The sequence below is a fragment of the Typopeltis vanoorti genome, chromosome 13 (genome assembly GCF_054136105.1).
Source record: "Typopeltis vanoorti isolate ZY-2024b chromosome 13, IOZ_Tvanoo_1.0, whole genome shotgun sequence".
Taxonomy (NCBI): domain Eukaryota; kingdom Metazoa; phylum Arthropoda; class Arachnida; order Uropygi; family Thelyphonidae; genus Typopeltis; species Typopeltis vanoorti.
In genome coordinates, this window is record NC_143561.1 from 106,047,400 (window position 1) to 106,065,663 (window position 18,264).

The 18,264-nt window shown below is 36.7% G+C and overlaps 1 protein-coding gene across 2 annotated transcripts in view; it reads right to left on the reverse strand.

The window, feature by feature from the left end:
- The window catches only part of Hmt-1 (ABC transporter ATP-binding protein/permease Hmt-1), a 318,374-nt gene that overhangs the window by 68,544 nt on the left and 231,566 nt on the right, over nt 1-18,264 (reverse strand). The window lies entirely within an intron of this gene.

The following is an 18,264-nucleotide window of genomic DNA, read 5'->3' on the forward strand; positions in this document are numbered from 1 at the left end:
CATAATCCTTATATCCAATGTGGAAAAAAAAAGTATCTGGACACCAGTGCTGTTTAGACAATACTGCATTTATTGCAAAATCAATAAGGAGTGGGCCCACCTTCAATGAGATGCTGGTAACTAGTCACAGGTATATTTTATCATTCCTCCTGCAAAGCAGTGGTCATTGCAGACAAAGAAGTTGAACATGTCGTTCTAATCTGAATCTGATGTTCACATTCATCCCGAAAGGCTTCTAAAGGATTGAGGTCAGGACTTTGAGCTGGTCACTCCAAATTCCATATGCCCATATCATTAAACCATGAAGAAATGGAATGTGCTTTATGGTACATTGTCGTGCTGAAACAAGAATGGCCTGTCTCCGTAAGACTGGGAAAGTGTACGCAGTGCAGAATTGTCTAGAATGTCCCAGTACTCCGTGGCATTCATGTTTCCATCCACAACCACCAATGGTCCAAATCCATACCACGAGAAACATCCCTAGACCATGACACTGCCACCACCACCAAATTTAACAGCTGGGATGACACGTGTTGGCAGATACCATTCACCTGGCATACGCCACACCCAGCAATGACCATTGGATTTAAAAACAGGGTAGCATGATTTGTCACTCCATACCACTCATTTCCACTGGTCTAGGGTCCATTAACAATGTTCTTTGCACCAAGCAAGTCGCTTACTCTCATTCATACAAATTATTAATGGCTTGTATGAGACAGCTTGGCCATGGAAATTTAACATGCAGCTTCTTACGAACAGTCTTCATGCACACACTTGCCCCTGTTGACTCCTGCAATTCCTTGTTGATGACTTATGCAGAGAAATGACAGCACTCGCAGATGACACATTTCAGAACTCTCTTGTCCCTTTCCATCTATTTACATGGCCTTTCTGAATGTTTCTTTGTACTCATAAGTCCCTCATGTTTCCATTTACCAAGAACATCTTGAACAGTTGACCGTGGGTGTTGCAATTTTTCTGCAATTGCATGCATGGACAGATTGCTGATATGTCACCCTATAATAACACCTCAGTGGAAGTCAGTAAGTTCAACACACATGGCCATATCTCATGAGTAAATGATATTACAGTACTGTACAATGTTCGAGAAGCTCAAGCACAGTTTTAAAGGAATTCTGGCACACTTGATCTATTACAATGTTCCATTTTTGTTGCAGAATGGGATGTCCAGACAATTTTTTCCACATAGGATATGTTAAATTTTTGAGAAGCTTTCAACTTAACTGAAGTCTCTGAAAGTCTTTTAATCTCTAAAACTCAGCAGTATAAACCAGATACTGTAGACCACAGAAGGAATGAAAGAGTTCTGCAAGCAAATACTTCAACTATAAATTCAGGTATAAGACCCATGCATGAATGATGAAAGGACTACATTATTGGAACTTGTTTAGGAGAGGGATAAAAAAGAAAAGTTCTTAAATAAATCCAGAAAAAGAATATTGGAACAGAGAAGACTTTAAAAATAAACAAAGTAGTAAAATCAATGACATAAAGCTATGTGAAATGCTGTTGTTGGTTTCCTAAAAATAATTGCTAGCATAGATTAAAGATTGTTTTATAGACACACACTATTTGACACAAACTATGGACCATCAAATATCAGAAATAGAGATAATTACTTCTGCCTTCAGGAAAGTGTGTTGATTTCATTCCCAAAAGTGCCATCTCTTTATAGGGAGTTCTGTTTAAAATTAATACTGCAGCAGCAGCTAAGGTCATAAGGCACAAGTTTAATATCTGTCACTTGTGTTGCATCCACTATAAAGTATTTGTTTTGTAGGAAGAAATATCAGTTTCTGAGAGAGAGAGAGAGAGGTAAAAACTGTCACCTTTCTATGAATCTAGGTAACTCACTTAGACTGATCAAAACTTAAAAAACATTTAATGCACTCATCTCATTACAGAATAATCATGTCTATTATTTATCTGTTTAAAAATTTTTGGGAACAGAATGATGTATTCTCAGATAACAAATCTACTGATGTAATTAAATTTCCAATTCTCCTTTTGATGATATCTGAAGAGCCTAAAAAAAAAAAGAGCATTATATAAAAGAGCATAATTAATTTATCATTATATTACTGTGGATAGATATATCTTCAAATCTTTATGTGGTACATAATTTTCATCACTTGATATAAATAAATCCTACTCATTGGTCTAAAGTTTGTCACCTCCATACGAGCCTGGCAAACTCACTCAGTTTAAAAATGCTTATAAATGTTCCAAGCATCACAAGTGAGATTCTGACCAGGATCTTTCCACCTGAAAGGCAATATAGTTGTAGTCTTTAGTCTTAATGTGCTGTCTAGGGTCTCTAACTTTTAGCCTACCCACAGTGCTAATGTGTTACTAGTTAACAATCTTTGTGAAATTTGTCATTAAATAAATAAAAATCCTCAATAGATAAATCTACCAAGTGCTTGAAATAGAAGTGATCAATCTCTAGTTCTGGATATAAACTTAGTGTATACTTAATAGAGAAATATGTATGAAAATGATTTAACAAAAATCAAAGATGAACCTCTTCCAGAAGTTATAGAAAGTTTACAATAGGAACATTAAGAAAACCTAATTTGTTTTGAAAAAAGAAAAACATAAAATCCAAAACTGAGCAGCTGAACAGAACTAACAGAAAAAAAAATTATAATAGTACTCTGAATTGGAAAGATGGAACAAAGTTTATTATTATTTATTATTATTATTATTACGTGACACCTCCAAGGAGTCCAAAGACTCATCAACGGAGGGCACCTAATCTACAACTCTGTCTCCACCATTCAATGCATCATCTACACCAACGTCATCTACTGCCCACCACTACTAGTATTTTCACAGACAGTCACAAACTCCCATGCCCACAGCAGGAATCAAACCTGCAGCCTTTTGGCTGGAGAGCAGATATTGCAATATCTCAAGAAGTTAATGAAACAGTCAACTAGTGGTCTGACGTGAGGAAATTTGAAGATTACTATAATCAGGATTAAGAAAAATGTAATCATCATCATATACAAATCATGGTAATTAATAATCAAAATATAGAGAAAAGTTCATCAACAATGAACTTAATTAACATGATTATGTAGTTACTCTTAGCAGATAGTTGCTCTATTGAACATATATATTCAGGGACCCCTTAGGTTAAAACCAGGGATGTCAAAAAAAATATGTTGTCTCAATCAAAGACAATTAGGGATACACTGAATATTCGGTTTTGCTTCGGTATTTAGCCAATTCAGCACATGTTTTAGATATTATTTAGCTTTGGCCGAATCAGTAGAAAGATTTGATATTCGGCCAGCTGAAGCAGAAAATTACATGCATTATAAACCCAACCAATCAGGAAAAGCCTTGACTAATGAGTAAACTTATTCCATAGCAAAATTTCTCAAAAAATTTCTTTCAGCACTAGCTACCAGCTTCCTTGAAAGAGATGTTACTTGCATAAATTGCATATATGTTCAGCAAAGTACTGAATATCAAGTGTTGGATGAGGTCACAAAGCTTTCTGTTTAAAATAAATCTTTGAAGACATTTTTGTATGATTTGAATCATACAAAAATGTTGCTTAGGATTATGACACTAAGGTCAAACCACACAGATACTAAAAACAGTGCTCTAAGGAACGGTATAGTATTATAGGAGGGTCATGTAACTTCAGCTGTCCCTAATTCTTCCAATACAACAGTGTTCAATAATCTTGACTGAAGCTGAGCAACATGATAGTTCCATATTAGCTTCTCATTGATCCATAATCCTAGAAATTACATTTGACAGCAAATGTCAAACTGTTGTTCATTTATTCCTATATTTAACAGATGAGAATGTAAAATTTTGCTCCTTTTTTTTTTTCAAAAGAAATTACATATTACATATTTAGTTTTACCCAAGATTTATAAGAATACTGTTATGAGTAACTCATTAGAATGGCTTAGTGATGGCCAGTGGTTATATCTTCCACCACTATCACCCTGAAATCTTTATATAAGATTTCAGAGTAGTGTTACAAAGAAATAATATTGATATTGTCTGCATAAATAATCAGTCAACCTGTGCCCTTAACAACGTCAATAATATATAACAAAGAGTAATGGTCTCAAACCTTTAGGAATGCCCTTATGTAGTTTGTATGATGGGACATTCCGCTGCTAATCTCACCACTGGTCTTCTGCAGATCGCATCAATTCTCACTTAGTTATTAATCTTTCCACACAAACCAAAAGACTAAACTTTTTCAGCAAAATTATGGTTTATAGAGTCAAATGACTTGGACAAATCAAGACATACAGTCAAACTGTATATCTGGCTGTAGCTTATTTACAACACACACACACACACACACACACACACACACACACACACACACACACACACACACACACACACACACACACACACACAGGGTGCTTAAGGGTCAAAGCAGTATAATTGAGAGGAGACCTCCACATAGCCTTTAAAGGAATGCGGAGAACCGACAAGGGCTTCTGACCTAATGTCCAATACTCACCTTCTCTTGGTGCACCCTGTTGGGTATCTACCTGGATACTGAATGAACGAGGATGGACTGGAAATTTGAGATTTAGCCGACCAAATTGTATTCTTATTGGCCTAAACCAGTATAGAAAATGATGGTACAACATGACAAAATTTCATGCCGGCTGGGGCGTCGCACGGTTAAACGAGGCCCCGTTGTTTTAACCAGGGAACAGGGCAAACAGCAAAAAGTCAGCTACTGGAACATATCCGAAAGCACACCCCAACTCAACATCACCAAAGTTAAAGTTCAGTACTATCAACATAAGAAGCCTGTATGGCAAAGAAATGCAGCTAGCTGAAGAACTAGATAAGTACCAGACGATATAATAGGGGTGACAGAAACATAAAAGACAAAAACTGGTGAGATCTTTTTGAGCAAAAAATACAAAATGTTATATTCAGGAAATGAAAATCAAGAAGGAGTAGCCATAGTATTCAACACAAAATACGAGGCTAATCTTCTTGAATGGCAGGCAGTCTCAAGTAGAAGGATGTGGGCAAATATCAGAATAGGGAATTGGACAATGAGACTTATCTGTGCCTGTGGTCCCACAGAAGGTTCTAGTAAGGTAGAAGTGGAGGAATTTTTTGATGCTTTAGAAAAAGAAACTGACATAATGAAAAAGGAAAAGTTGGTCCTTGTTGGGGATCTAAATACCAGAGTAGGAAATGATTGTCAGACATACAAAAATATTTTGGGAAAATGTAGGGAAAAGAGCAAAGCTAATAATAATGGCAAATACATGTTGGATTTCTGCTCAGGACATGGACTGGTTATTACTAATACCATGTTCCAACATAAAAATGTGCACAAATTCACATGGAGAGAAGAGGCAAGGAATAAGAAAAGTCTCATTGACTATGTTATTGTTGATAGTGATGTTTTCTCCCTGCTGCAGGACACCAGAGTGTACAGAGGATTTGAAATTGGAAGCGATCCCTATTTAGTATTGCGCAGGATAAAATCGAATTTCATATTGAAAATAATAACATGTAAGAAAGTTTTAAAGCGAATAAAAGTTGAGCAGCTCTCAGATGTGATCTGTAGACTAAAATACACAAAGATTATTGAAGAAAAAATGAAAGAGTTTGAGAACAGGAACCAAACCTTGGAGATTCAGTGGCAAGCCTTGAAGAAAACCCAGATTGATTCAGCCAGAGAGGCATGTGGTGAGGTTTGTAAGGATAGAAAAATCGGCTAGTTTAGCTAGTTTTACACAGGAAGTTAAAGAGGCAGCGAAGGAAAAGAAGAAAGCATATCAAAAGTTCCTGGCAAATAAGTCAGCTTTTGCTCTTAGAGAATACAGAGAAGAATGTAAGAAAGCAAAACACTGTGTAAAACTAGCTAAACAAAAGTCATGGGAGGAATTTGGCAAGAACATAGAAAATAAATATCAAGAAGGTGGTAAGATATTCTGGAGAATATCTTACCACCTTCTTAGAAATGGAGGAAAGAGCGCTATAAAAGGAGTTAGAGATAATAAGGTGACATGAAAAACTGGAGAAAAAGATATCCTTGAAGCATGGAGTAATTCCTTTGAAAAATTGCTAAATGAAACAAGCAGTGATAGCACAGTGGTAAAAAACACTCAACAGGCATACAGTCAGGAATACATATCCAGACTTGAAGTAAAAAAAGCCATCAAAGACTTGAAATGTGGAAAGGCAGCAGGAGCAGATGATATTTGACCAGAAATGCTGAAGTATGGTGGCATAAAAGTCTCACAGTGGCTGCACTGCATAGTTCAGAAAGCTTGGAAAGAGGGACGAAATCTCGATGATTGGAGTAGAGCTCTAATAGTACCCATATATAAAAAGGGAATTAAAACTGAATGTGAGAATTACAGAGGTATTTCCCTACTGAGTGTTCCTGGTACGATCTATGCAAGTATACTTGAGAAATGGCTGAGAAGAATTGTGGAAGAAAAGCTTGGTGAAGAACAAGCTGGATTCAGGTCAAATAGAGGCAGTCAGGATCAGATCTTCACTTTTCGACAAATAGTTGAGAAAGCATGGAAATATAACAAAAATCTGAATTTAAGTTTTGTCGATCTGGAAAAGGCATATGACAAGGTGCCAAGAGAGAAGCTATTCAATATGCTACAGTTATATGGTGTCAATGGGGTATTATATTAAGCAATACTTAGTCTTTATTTGAGTTGTAAGTCAGCAGTTAGAATTGAAGGAAGTACAGGAAGATGGTTTAATGTTAAATCTAGTGTGAGACAAGGATGTATACATTATCCCCTCTGTTATTCATTATCTATATGGATCACATTATGAAGGAAAGTGGCATTAAACATGATATTAGAATTGGAGATGTTAGCGAATTTATTTAGAAGTATAACTTCGTTCACATAATGATATAATCACGTAATCACAAGAAAGATATTTATTTAACCAAATATTTCGGTCTGGAAATAGCAGACCATCGTCGGTGGTATTACAAGAACAGTTTAAAAAAAAAAAAAAATATACAAGCTAGAATACTAACAATAGATCGTTGAAATTAGAACATGCCGCGTGATGTTATATCACTAAGTATGAAACGAAATATTTTGAAGTAGAAACATGATTGAATTTGCTATAAAAAAAAAAAAAAAAAAAAAAAAAAAAAAAAAAAAAAAAAATTAATGAGTAATCTTGATTAGGCTTTCCCAGATTTTTGATATAGATATGCAGTCATTACGATTCAGGTTGGGATGATGGAGCAAGGCCTCCACGCTTTCCTTGAACAAACGTTCGAACCTATAACGGGATCTATGTAAGAGGCGAGTTTTGGACCAAAGGATGCTGTGGTCAGTTTCACAAAACAACAAAGATTCAATACGTCGAGTACCTATTCCTTATATCTCCGGTATTTCAGAACCTATCGCAAGAATTTTGAAGAAATATGATTTAACAGCTACGTATTCTCCTATTAACAAATTGTCTTCTCATTTTCCTTCTCCTAAAGACAAACGCTCAACTTTATCTCTTCCTGGAGTTTATCAAATTCCTTGCAACTGTGATCTCTCTTACTTTGGACAGACTGGACGTTCTCTTGAAAAAAGAATCCAAGAACATCAATCATCCATTCTTCACAATAAACCTGAAAAGTCTGGTTTGGCTCAACACGGGATTGAAACTGACCACAGCATCCTTTGGTCCAAAACTCGCCTCTTACATAGATCCCGTTATAGGTTCGAACGTTTGTTCAAGGAAAGCGTGGAGGCCTTGCTCCATCATCCCAACCTGAATCGTAATGACTGCATATCTATATCAAAAATCTGGGAAAGCCTAATCAAGATTACTCATTAATTTTTTTTTTTTTTTTTTTTTTTTTTTTTTTTTTTTTTTTTTATAGCAAATTCAATCATGTTTCTACTTCAAAATATTTTGTTTCATACTTAGTGATATAACATCACGCGGCATGTTCTAATTTCAACGATCTATTGTTAGTATTCTAGCTTGTATATTTTTTTTTTTTTTTAAACTGTTCTTGTAATACCACCGACGATGGTCTGCTATTTCCAGACCGAAATATTTGGTTAAATAAATATCTTTCTTGTGATTACGTGATTATATCATTCAGTCTTATGTCGCAAGTATCCTTAAAACAACAAATTCTTATCGTTCACATAAAGCAAAAAGCTGACATGCGGACGATATTATACTCCTAAATAAATCCGCTACAAGTTTGCAAGATTCCCTTACTAAATTGAATAACCATTGTAATAGATATGGTATGAAGGTCAGCATTAAAAAGACAAAGACAATGAAAATAGGTAGAATTGTTGAAAATGTCAACTGTGTTGTGAACGGGGAACCTGTGGAACAAGTAAAACATTTCAGCTACTTATAATAAATTTTATAATAAATAATAATAAAAAAAAAATAATAATAATAATTTCAGCTACTTAGGCACGATTTTTACTGAAGGTGATAAATTAAATATAGAAATAGACAACAGAATCAACAAAGCTGGTATAGTAGGCAGTCAAATGAATAAATTCATATGGAATAAGAGAGAAATTAGTTGGAACACTAAATTAGTGTATAGAAGACAGTGTTCAAACCAGTTTTAACTTATGGATCTGAGAGCTGGGTCAGAAGTAAAACACTTGACCAAAGACTAGAGACTGCAGATATGAGAGTCCTGAGAAAGATTATAGGCGTGAACAGATGGCATCAATGGCAATATCATTTTAAAAATGAGGATATTAGGAAAGAACTTGACACTGTCAGCATCCAGGAATGCATTAGCAGAGCTAATCTCAGGTGGTTTGGTCACTTAAATAGAATGGGAGAGGAAAGATTAGCGAAACAAGTGTTCTCTGCCAGGTTGGCAGGAAAACGACCCAGAGGAAGACCAAGATATAGGTGGATTGATATGGTATAAAGTGCCTTAGATGATAGAAATGTAAGATCTGATAATGTTGGAGTCTTGACAAGTAGCAGACTGATTTGGAGGGAAATTGTAGATAGGAAGTTAGTAATGATTTAAATTTTTCATGTAATGCTATCATATCCTGTACACCCCTTGAGGGTATGTGTCAGGAATTTGATGATGATATATATATATATATATATATATATATATATATATATATATATATGTATATGTATTCCTGATCTTCTACTCGGTTGTAATGGTACATTTTGAAGAATAAATATTTAATGACTTAAACCGAGATAAAATATGAAGTTTTAATGAAAATGATACAACTGGTTTCAGCCTTTTACAGCCTTCTTCAGGTATCCACTAAAGGTAGAACACAGTAATAAAAATTGAAGTTACAAAAAACTGAGAATTACAGGCAAAAAATGCAATACATAATTGGCACAAAACGTTGTATTTTTCAAGTTGTTCTATCTAACGCGCTACTGTTTGTTGCAGGCAGCCAACCAGCCTGATAGTGCTTTCTAAATATCTTCCCCAATTAATAGTCAAAGTCAAAATTCATAAGTCATGAAAACTGAGCAATTTTCTTTGCAACATCTCTTAGAGGTGCAATAAAGAAAGTGCATTTTTCCACAGGATGGAAGGGAATCTACATTCAGATTCTGAAAGAGCTGTTTCAGTAAGAAAAAGCAACTCATTAGCAAGAATACAATCAATCCTAGCGACAGATAGTAGAGAGAGCAATGACAGAGTGACTGAGCAATTTTTTTGAATATGGTAATAATTAGGATATCTTTAAAGTCAGCAGGCATATCATCTGGTCCAAATCTGTAAAGCTGGTGCTCAAGTTCTCTGCCTCCTTTGAAAATCTCAGCATGGAGAAGATCAGGACCAGCAGTCTGGTCAGATGTCACGTTTGATAGCATGTTCACTTCTACCAGAAGATGTGAAGTGAGATCATTAATCAATTCTCGGGGAATGTTTCTGAGAAATTTGTCAGTGATGTCTGTGTTTCGACTGAGATCTTTAATATGATCACTTTAATAAGACTGAGATGTCGTCCCTTAAGCAGGATTGCACCATCAACTTTGCTCATATGGCATGTAATTATCTGGATAAAAATGCACATCATTCTCTGGAGTTTGCTGCTGTTTTAATAAAACCAATTTCTATGTTTCTCAGACTGGGAAACTTAATGCCAACCAGTGCTGCTCAATCCTTTCAGGATGTTCAGTAAACATGGTTAGAAGTGGCTACATTTTGCAGGATCTTTCAGAATATCACATCTGTCTGGATTAGGGTTACCATACATTCAACATTTTGATAATAAAAATATCTGTCTGCATACATGTTTGTGTCTGGAACGAGTTGGTCAGGCGATGGGGTGTCAGCATTTTGGCATTTTAGAATATGGTAATCCCTAGTCTGGATGGTTCACATCTCAATCGCCCTCTTGGGTGCTATTCCTGATGGCTAAGGTAGAGAGGATTAGACAGTGATACTCCAACAATCATCAATATCAGTCAAAGCTTTTGTAAGAACATTTTTCCTTAAGAACATAAGGGTATGAATAATGATATAATCAATCCAGTGCAAGTGATCTGCATTTTGAAGATGTATTTCCAATACATCTTCAAAATGCTCTTTTTCATGAAAAAAAAAAGTGCATTGGTAATGACAAGATCATGTTCAGCATATTTCATCACAGAAGAATCACATATGAATTTGATTTTCTAATACTTTCCTAGTCAATAGTTTTTTTGTCAGTATTAAGTCATAATGAACTCTGGCAAATGAAGTCCCCAAGAAAAATCAGCCTATCTTATCTTGGAGTGTCATACAAGACAGTGCCCGATTTGGCACTTTTTTTTTTTTTTTTTTTGAGTCAGCAGCAGCAGACAGGGTTTAGGCATAGGCAATGGTAACTGCAGTGAGATGATTCTTGATGAGCTTTAGATAATGAGATATTCATTAATTCCAGCTGGTATTTTAGAGGTAGATGGCTGACAAGTTCAATTCCAATAGCAAACTAATCCTGTGAATTCATTTTTCTTCTACTCTCTATGCATAAGAAGCCATTTTTCTCTCATACTTTCTCAGCTATCCTCATCCAGTGCAGTGAGGTTCTGCAGGAGCAGCTATACGTTAATGTTAATCTGCAGTTCATAGGAGACAAAAGTAATATTTTTTAGATTTATCAGTAATATGGGGGTCGAGAGTTTGAAAATTAGAAGGATTGAATGACAGAGAGAATGTGACACGAGATTCGAAAATTGAGTTCGGTAGGATGAGGCAAGAAATGAAAGGATGCGGAATGAAGTTAAGAAAATTCGGGTGAAAACGATAAAAACAAATCATGTTGGTACTAAAGAGTTAGAGAAAGATGAACGAGTAGTGTTGTATGGCGATTCCATTATTAAAGGTGTGCTTCCTTATCATGACTACGTTCTCATTGTCACTGACAGATTTTTGGAAGACTTGTATTGAAAATTATATGGTATAAATGTTAGTCAGAGACATAAATGTTGGGTAAGAGAAGTCTGGTGTGGAAGAATGCCATGCATCCAGTTTGTAAAATGATTTGCAATGCAGCACATATTGGCAACTTTTCCTCAGCTATTTGCTGACTTATATGGCTAAGCAGAGGGCACTCCTCAACCAGCATATGATTCAAATCCTACTGAACCCATGTTTGTAAAGAGATGATAGATGAATATCATTGCTCAATTAGAGACCACCATCCTGCTTACTGATGGCCTGAAGTGGTTTAAAAAAAAGTCCATGTTGGGTCATTCTGCTCCTCTTTAAATCTCTTATGCCCCCTCAAATACACTAACTTTTTTTCTTGCCCTCACCACAACCATAAATCACTCTTTTAACATTTCTGAAGTTTCACTTGCACTTGTGCCTATCTTTGCAAAACTGGATGTTAATGCATTGTTCTACATTCTGTTCCCTCATTTTTGCACTGAAAGCAATAAACACGTACATACAAACTCTACAACACGGTTGACTCTTTTGATACCACTCGGGGCAACAGCAGAGATATGTCTAAACGTGCAGCCACACGGTTCTGCCCGACTTGCTATACATGTGAGGACATTCTAGGATTTTAACTGTCACAGCAGAGACACTTTAAGTGTCATTTGTACTACTTCGTATAATGTTCCATTTCCTCAATTGGTAAAAATCCATGTTGTATGCTTTTTATAATTAAATATGGATTCTTGTTATATTCCCATGATTTCTCAACTATATGAAAATTGATACTGACCACCTCTATTAGCCTGACCCCAGCTTGTTCTCCCAATTTCTCCTCCACAATTTTTCTTAGCCTCTCCTCAAGTGTGCTGCATGAAAAGAAGTTAAGAGACACCCTCATGGACAAGGTATATGCCATAATGAGTCATGTGTCAACTTATACCTACTATAAACACATAATGAGTCATGTGTTTATAGTAGGTATAAGTTGGAGGAATATCATGCTCCCAAGTCAGTGCGACTGCATCTGAATGAAAGACCTGTGAGAAGGGAACTGACAAAGTTTGAAAGAAGCATTGTCATAGGATGCCATTTGCAGGCCTAATTGTTCAGAAAATTGTTGACAAATGGGCCATCCCAAATCAACAATCATCGATACCATGCTAAAATAGAAGCGCAGTGAGTCAACTGCAAATGCTACCCACAGTATACGACCTGCCACACTCACTGGATGAGACTGTAAGGTGCTACAAAGGATAATATGTAAAAACTGCCATTCGTCAGCCAAGATGTTCAATGCAGAATTCCAGGCACAGGTATCTGCACAAAAACATTTAAAACCCAGGGTTTCATAAAATTCCATGGTACAACAGCAATATGCAAGCCCCACGTTATCCGAACCAACATGCAGCATCTTCAGTGGCACAAAGAGCATGTACCGTGAGAGCTATTAGTTTGGAAAGCTCTGTTATGGAGCAACAAATCACACTACACTCTCTGTTGAACAGATGGGTAGGTGCAGGTGTGGCAGATGCCCAATGAATGTCTCTTCCCAGAGTGTGTAACCCCAATTATGAAATATGGCAGTGTGATAGTTTTGGCCTTGGACCTCTGTTTGTGGTGCCATGAACACTGAACTCTGAGAGGTATCTGAACATTCTGGATAATGCAATGCTTCGTACTTTGTGGCATTTCTATGGAACTGACCATTGTCTCTTTCAGCAAGACAATGCGCCATGTCACAAGTCTGCTGTTGTAACTGTGTGGTTTGTGGATATGAACTTCAGCACATTTGAATGACCTCCACAGGGCCCTCATTTCAACTCTATTGAATATATGTGAACTGGAGCATTGGGTGAGGCCCATCCAACTTCATACCCTCCATAATACTGCAGGACATCATTAGATGCCTACAGGAAGAATGGTCAAAAATTCCCATTGATCGCTATCTCATGCTTATGGAAAGTATGCCCCATAGGATTGCTGCAATTATCGCAGCAAGAGGAGGTCCTACCTCTTATTAAAGACATAGCACCTACTTTAATAAGTAGGTGCCATGGCTGTTTGTTCCTCAGTATGATGTCCATTGACTTCTTTCCAAACTGTGTATTTTATTGTTAGACTTTGAAGTTAAAATGAATATTATTTCTAATTCTTAATATATGTCAGTATTAATGCTTAACAAGTTTATTCTCTATTATATTTGTTCTTTCCTGTTTTCATGACAAAAGCTAGACTGCCTCATCAAGGTAGCCAGCTATCTGAAAAGAAAAAAAAATCCAACTCTGGAGCAACATCCATATTTTTTTTTGTGGTGCCATGAACACTGAACTCTGAGAGGTATCTGAACATTCTGGACAATACAATGCTTTCCACTTTGTGGCATTCCTACATAATTGACCATTGTCTCTTTCAACAAGACAATGCACTATGTCATAAGGCTACTGCTGTAACTGCATGGTTTGTAAACATGAACGATTGACTGTCCTCTACAGAGCCCTAACCTCAACCCTACTGAACATCTGTAGGATGAACTAGAGCAATGGGGAGGTCAAGGGATGTCCTTCCCACAACAGTCTGGGATCTTATTACATGCCTAAGGGAAGAACAGTCCAAAATTCCCATTGATCACTATTGTATGCTTGTGGAAAGTATGCCCTGTAGGATTGTTACAGCCATCACAACAAAAGGAGGTCCTACATCTTATTAAGGTGGATACCATAGCTGTTTGTTCCTCATACTATGGTGTCCATTGACTTCTTCTTTCCAAGCAGTGTATGCTCGTATAAATGCTACCTAGAGTACTCAGAAGAGAAATGGTGCCACAATTTTCACATTCAGTTTTCTATTCTCATTTTAAAGACAGATACTATGAAATTTTATGCCAATCATTTGGAATTGATACTTTCTGACTAGGTCTTCTAAATTATGAAAAGCAGCCACTGTAAAATGTTTATACCTCCATATTTGAGCATTTCTGGTCAAATAACATCTATTCCAGCTGTCTTTCCACCATTTCAGGCTTTCAATAGATTTTTGTACCTCAAATATTGCTATGTATGAAGTGAAAAACCATTGTATGAGTGAAGGCAGCATCATAAATAGGCACTGGTCAAAATTGAAAAAGTCATGAGGCAAGATATTACTGTATTCTCTTAAGACATTTGTGACTGATTTGCTAGGAACTTTTGATATGCTTTCTTCTTTTTCAGAACTAACTTTCTGCATCCTCTGTGGAATTCTGATTTTTCTGTCCATGTGGGTAACTTCACCAAATCTTTTCTTTTTTTTCTTAATAACAATTGTATAGTTGGGTCTACAATTCACCTATAAAAGCTACTTAGCTTTTTTTAAAACATATATACATATTTGTAAATGGCATTCAATTTTATTCTGCTCAAAATTAAATGATTTCTTCCTTACTTTGAACAAAGTTCCAAACAATCCCTTGTATACTCTTGTATCCTGAGCCAGCATGAAGATATCACTATTAACAATAATCAATGACTATGCTTTTCTTGTCATCAATTTCTGTGTGAATTTGTGCACATATTTATGTTGAAATATGGTGGTATTAATGATAACCAGACCATGTCCTGAACAGAAATCCAAGAGGCACTTTACCATTATTTTAGCTGTGAACCAAATTTTTCCAAAACATTTCTATTTGCTTGAGATTCTTCTCCTGCCCTGCTGTTTAGATCTCTAACAAGGACCAGAATTTTTTATTTTGTTTAAATCAATTGCGTTCTCCAATGGCTCAAAGAATCCTATTTCTTCCTCAATTGAACATTCTGAGGAACCATAGGCAAAAATAAGTTTCATTGTCCAAGTTCCCATTTTGAAATGTGCCTAGATAACTCTACTTAAAATTGTATACTACTTACCAATATTGACCCAATATAATATCCTATATTTATTATTTAGTAGAACCTCACCTGTTTTAATAATTCAGTCTTCTTCTTCCTAACATGGATTTTAGGCTATGTGGCCTGTTCCAGTCTCATGCCATCTCTTTCTTAGTCTTCCAATTCTTCTTTTCCAAATATTTTATATTTGCATAATATTTTCGGTAGTCTGCTGTTGTCCATTCAATTTAAATAATTCAGTACCACCAATCATGTGGCATTTCTCTAGTTCTTCTGCTAGCTCATCATCTTTTCTATTGATATATGTTGATAGTGTCTATCTTCAATTCTGCTGATGAATTTGACTGAAGCTGACTTTTAACTGCTGCTTGCTCTGGTTCCCTAATAAATATAGTGGTGCGTGTGTGTGTGTGGGGGGGGGGATTGGTTTTAACGGGTGATCCTGCCAGCTGAAACTTCTTCATATTGCACTATTACATTTGTTTTTGGTTTAAGCCAATGCAGAATATAATTGGCTGGCTAAGTCCCAAACTGCTAGCACATCTTCATTGATTCAGCATTCAGTAGATACCTATTAACAGGGTGCATCACATGAAGGTGAGGACTGGACATCAAGTTAGTAAACTTGGTCAGTTCTCTGTATTCCTTAAAGGTTATGTAGGGTCTCCTCCCAGTTATCTAGTACAGTTCCTTAAATAACTGTTATAATTATGTGTGTGTGCATGTGCTGCACACACACACACATGTATTTTAGTTTACCATTGATAAATTCTTACTTTTATGGTGGAGTTTTCAGTGATAAGAAATGTTTATAGAATTTTTTTTATGCAAAATGACTTCTACCATACTCCAGAAGTTAAGGCAGTTGCTCCTACCTTGCCTGCGATACACCCAGATAGCATACACCTCTACTTCAATTTACAAAATCATTTGGTTCAATGAAATCATCTTGTAGATAAATTCAGTACTGAATTCTCATTATTTTTTAAATTCAAACAGCATTAGCATTGATAAATAAAATAAGAATAAGCAGACACTACCTAGCATTGTTCTTGTTGAGAGGCTTATACGCTGGTTAGACATAATAACTAATATTTAAGGAATTGACAGCGTATACTGGAAATATAGATTAAATAAACTTTAATATACACTTTCCGATATTTCGGCGAACGTTACGTTGCCATCTTCTTGGGAACTTACTAAAAAGACACGTGCACACAAGTACTAATACAACAAATGAGACTGAGGCTAGGACGCTAGCGTTTTCCTAAAGTCCTGATGGTGCCCCCTGGTGGGCTATATTGGTAGTTCTTGGCCTTTGGGCTGAAGTTCTTTTGATAAAAGTTTCCCAAATTTGGGGCAGTTTCATGCATCCAAATTTGTTGAGGTTTGGCATGTTCCTAAGGGCCGAGGCTGATTCCATGAATAGTCTTTCATACTTGAACTTGCTGCGGTGTATTACTGTGGCTTTCTTCCATCTTATTCTGTGGCAAGTATCCAGAGCGTGGTCTGCAAGCCCAGAGTGGCTGTACTGGTGAAATCGGATGTAATCCTTGTGTTCTGAGATTCTGATATTTGCTGTCCTGCCTGTTTGGCCAAAGTAGGACAGTTTACAGCTGCAAGGGACTTGGTATACACCAGGTAGGTCTAGGGGAAGTGGTTGGTCTTTGGTGGAGCGGATAAGGGATGCCAGTTTTCTATGTGGTCTGTAACAAGTGGTCAAGTCATGTTTTTTTAAGATTTTATTGATTTTTTCTGAGGTGCCTCTGATGTAGGGAATAGTGATGGATTTAGAGTAATCTTTTTTGTGAGGGGGAGGGGGTGGTGGGTTGTGGATAACTGGGTTAAGTATTTTTTGGATTTTTTGGAGGGGGTAGCCGTTGGCTGAGAAAGTGTCACGGATGTGATTTAGTTCAGTGGTTAGGGCTTGATTATTAGAACAGATTATTTTTGCCCTGTTGAATAATGTTTTAATAACTCCATATTGTTGTGAGGGGGGGGGGATTGTTGGTGAATGTATCTGCCTGTATGGGTGGGTTTTCTATAAACTGAGAAAACCAAGGTTCCATCAGGTTGGCGGGTGACTAGTGTGTCTAGGAAGGGGAGGTTATTGTTTTCCTCTTTTTCCAGGGTGAATTTGATTCTAGGGTGTTGGTTGTTCAAGTGTGTTAGGAAGGAGAGGAGTGAATCCGGGCCATGTGGCCAAATAGCGAAAACATCATCAACATAGCGAAGCCATATGGTAGGTTTTTGTGGGGCTGAGTTTAAGGCTTTCTCTTCAAACATCTCCATGAAGAAGTTGGCCAAGGGTGGGGAAAGTGGTGAACCCATGGCTGTCCCCTCTATCTGTTTGTAGAATTTTTCCTGCCAAACGAAATAGCCTGAGTTCATTGTAAACTGAAATAGGGCTGATATATCGGGAGGAAATTTAGCTTGGATTAGCTCTAAGGTTTCTTTGAGAGGGACATTCGTGAATAGGGAGGAGACATCAAAACTGACCATTATGTCATTGTGTTGGAGTGTAAGGTTTCCTATACTGGCTTTGAAGTGGGCTGAGTTTTTTATGTGTGATGGTGTATTGCCAGTATAGTGTGAGAGCGCTTTGGCTAAATGCTTGGCTAGTTTGTAAGTGGGGGAATCAATGCCATCCACTATGGGACGTAATGGCACATTTTCTTTGTGTATTTTTGGGAGCCCATATATGCGGGGGGGTCTAGAGTTATAGGGTTTTAGTCTGTTAGTAATCTCCACAGGCCAAGAAGTGACCTTCTTAAGGAGCCTATGGAGTTTTCTAATTTGTGAGTTGGTGGGATTGTAATTAATGGGGAGGTAAGTGGAACGATCTAATAATAAAGCTTTGAGCTTACCTGTGTAATCTTTAAGATTAAGTACCACAGTGGCGTTTCCCTTATCCGCTTTGGTGATCACTATATTTTTGTTTCTTTTCAATTCTTGTAGTGCCTTGTATTC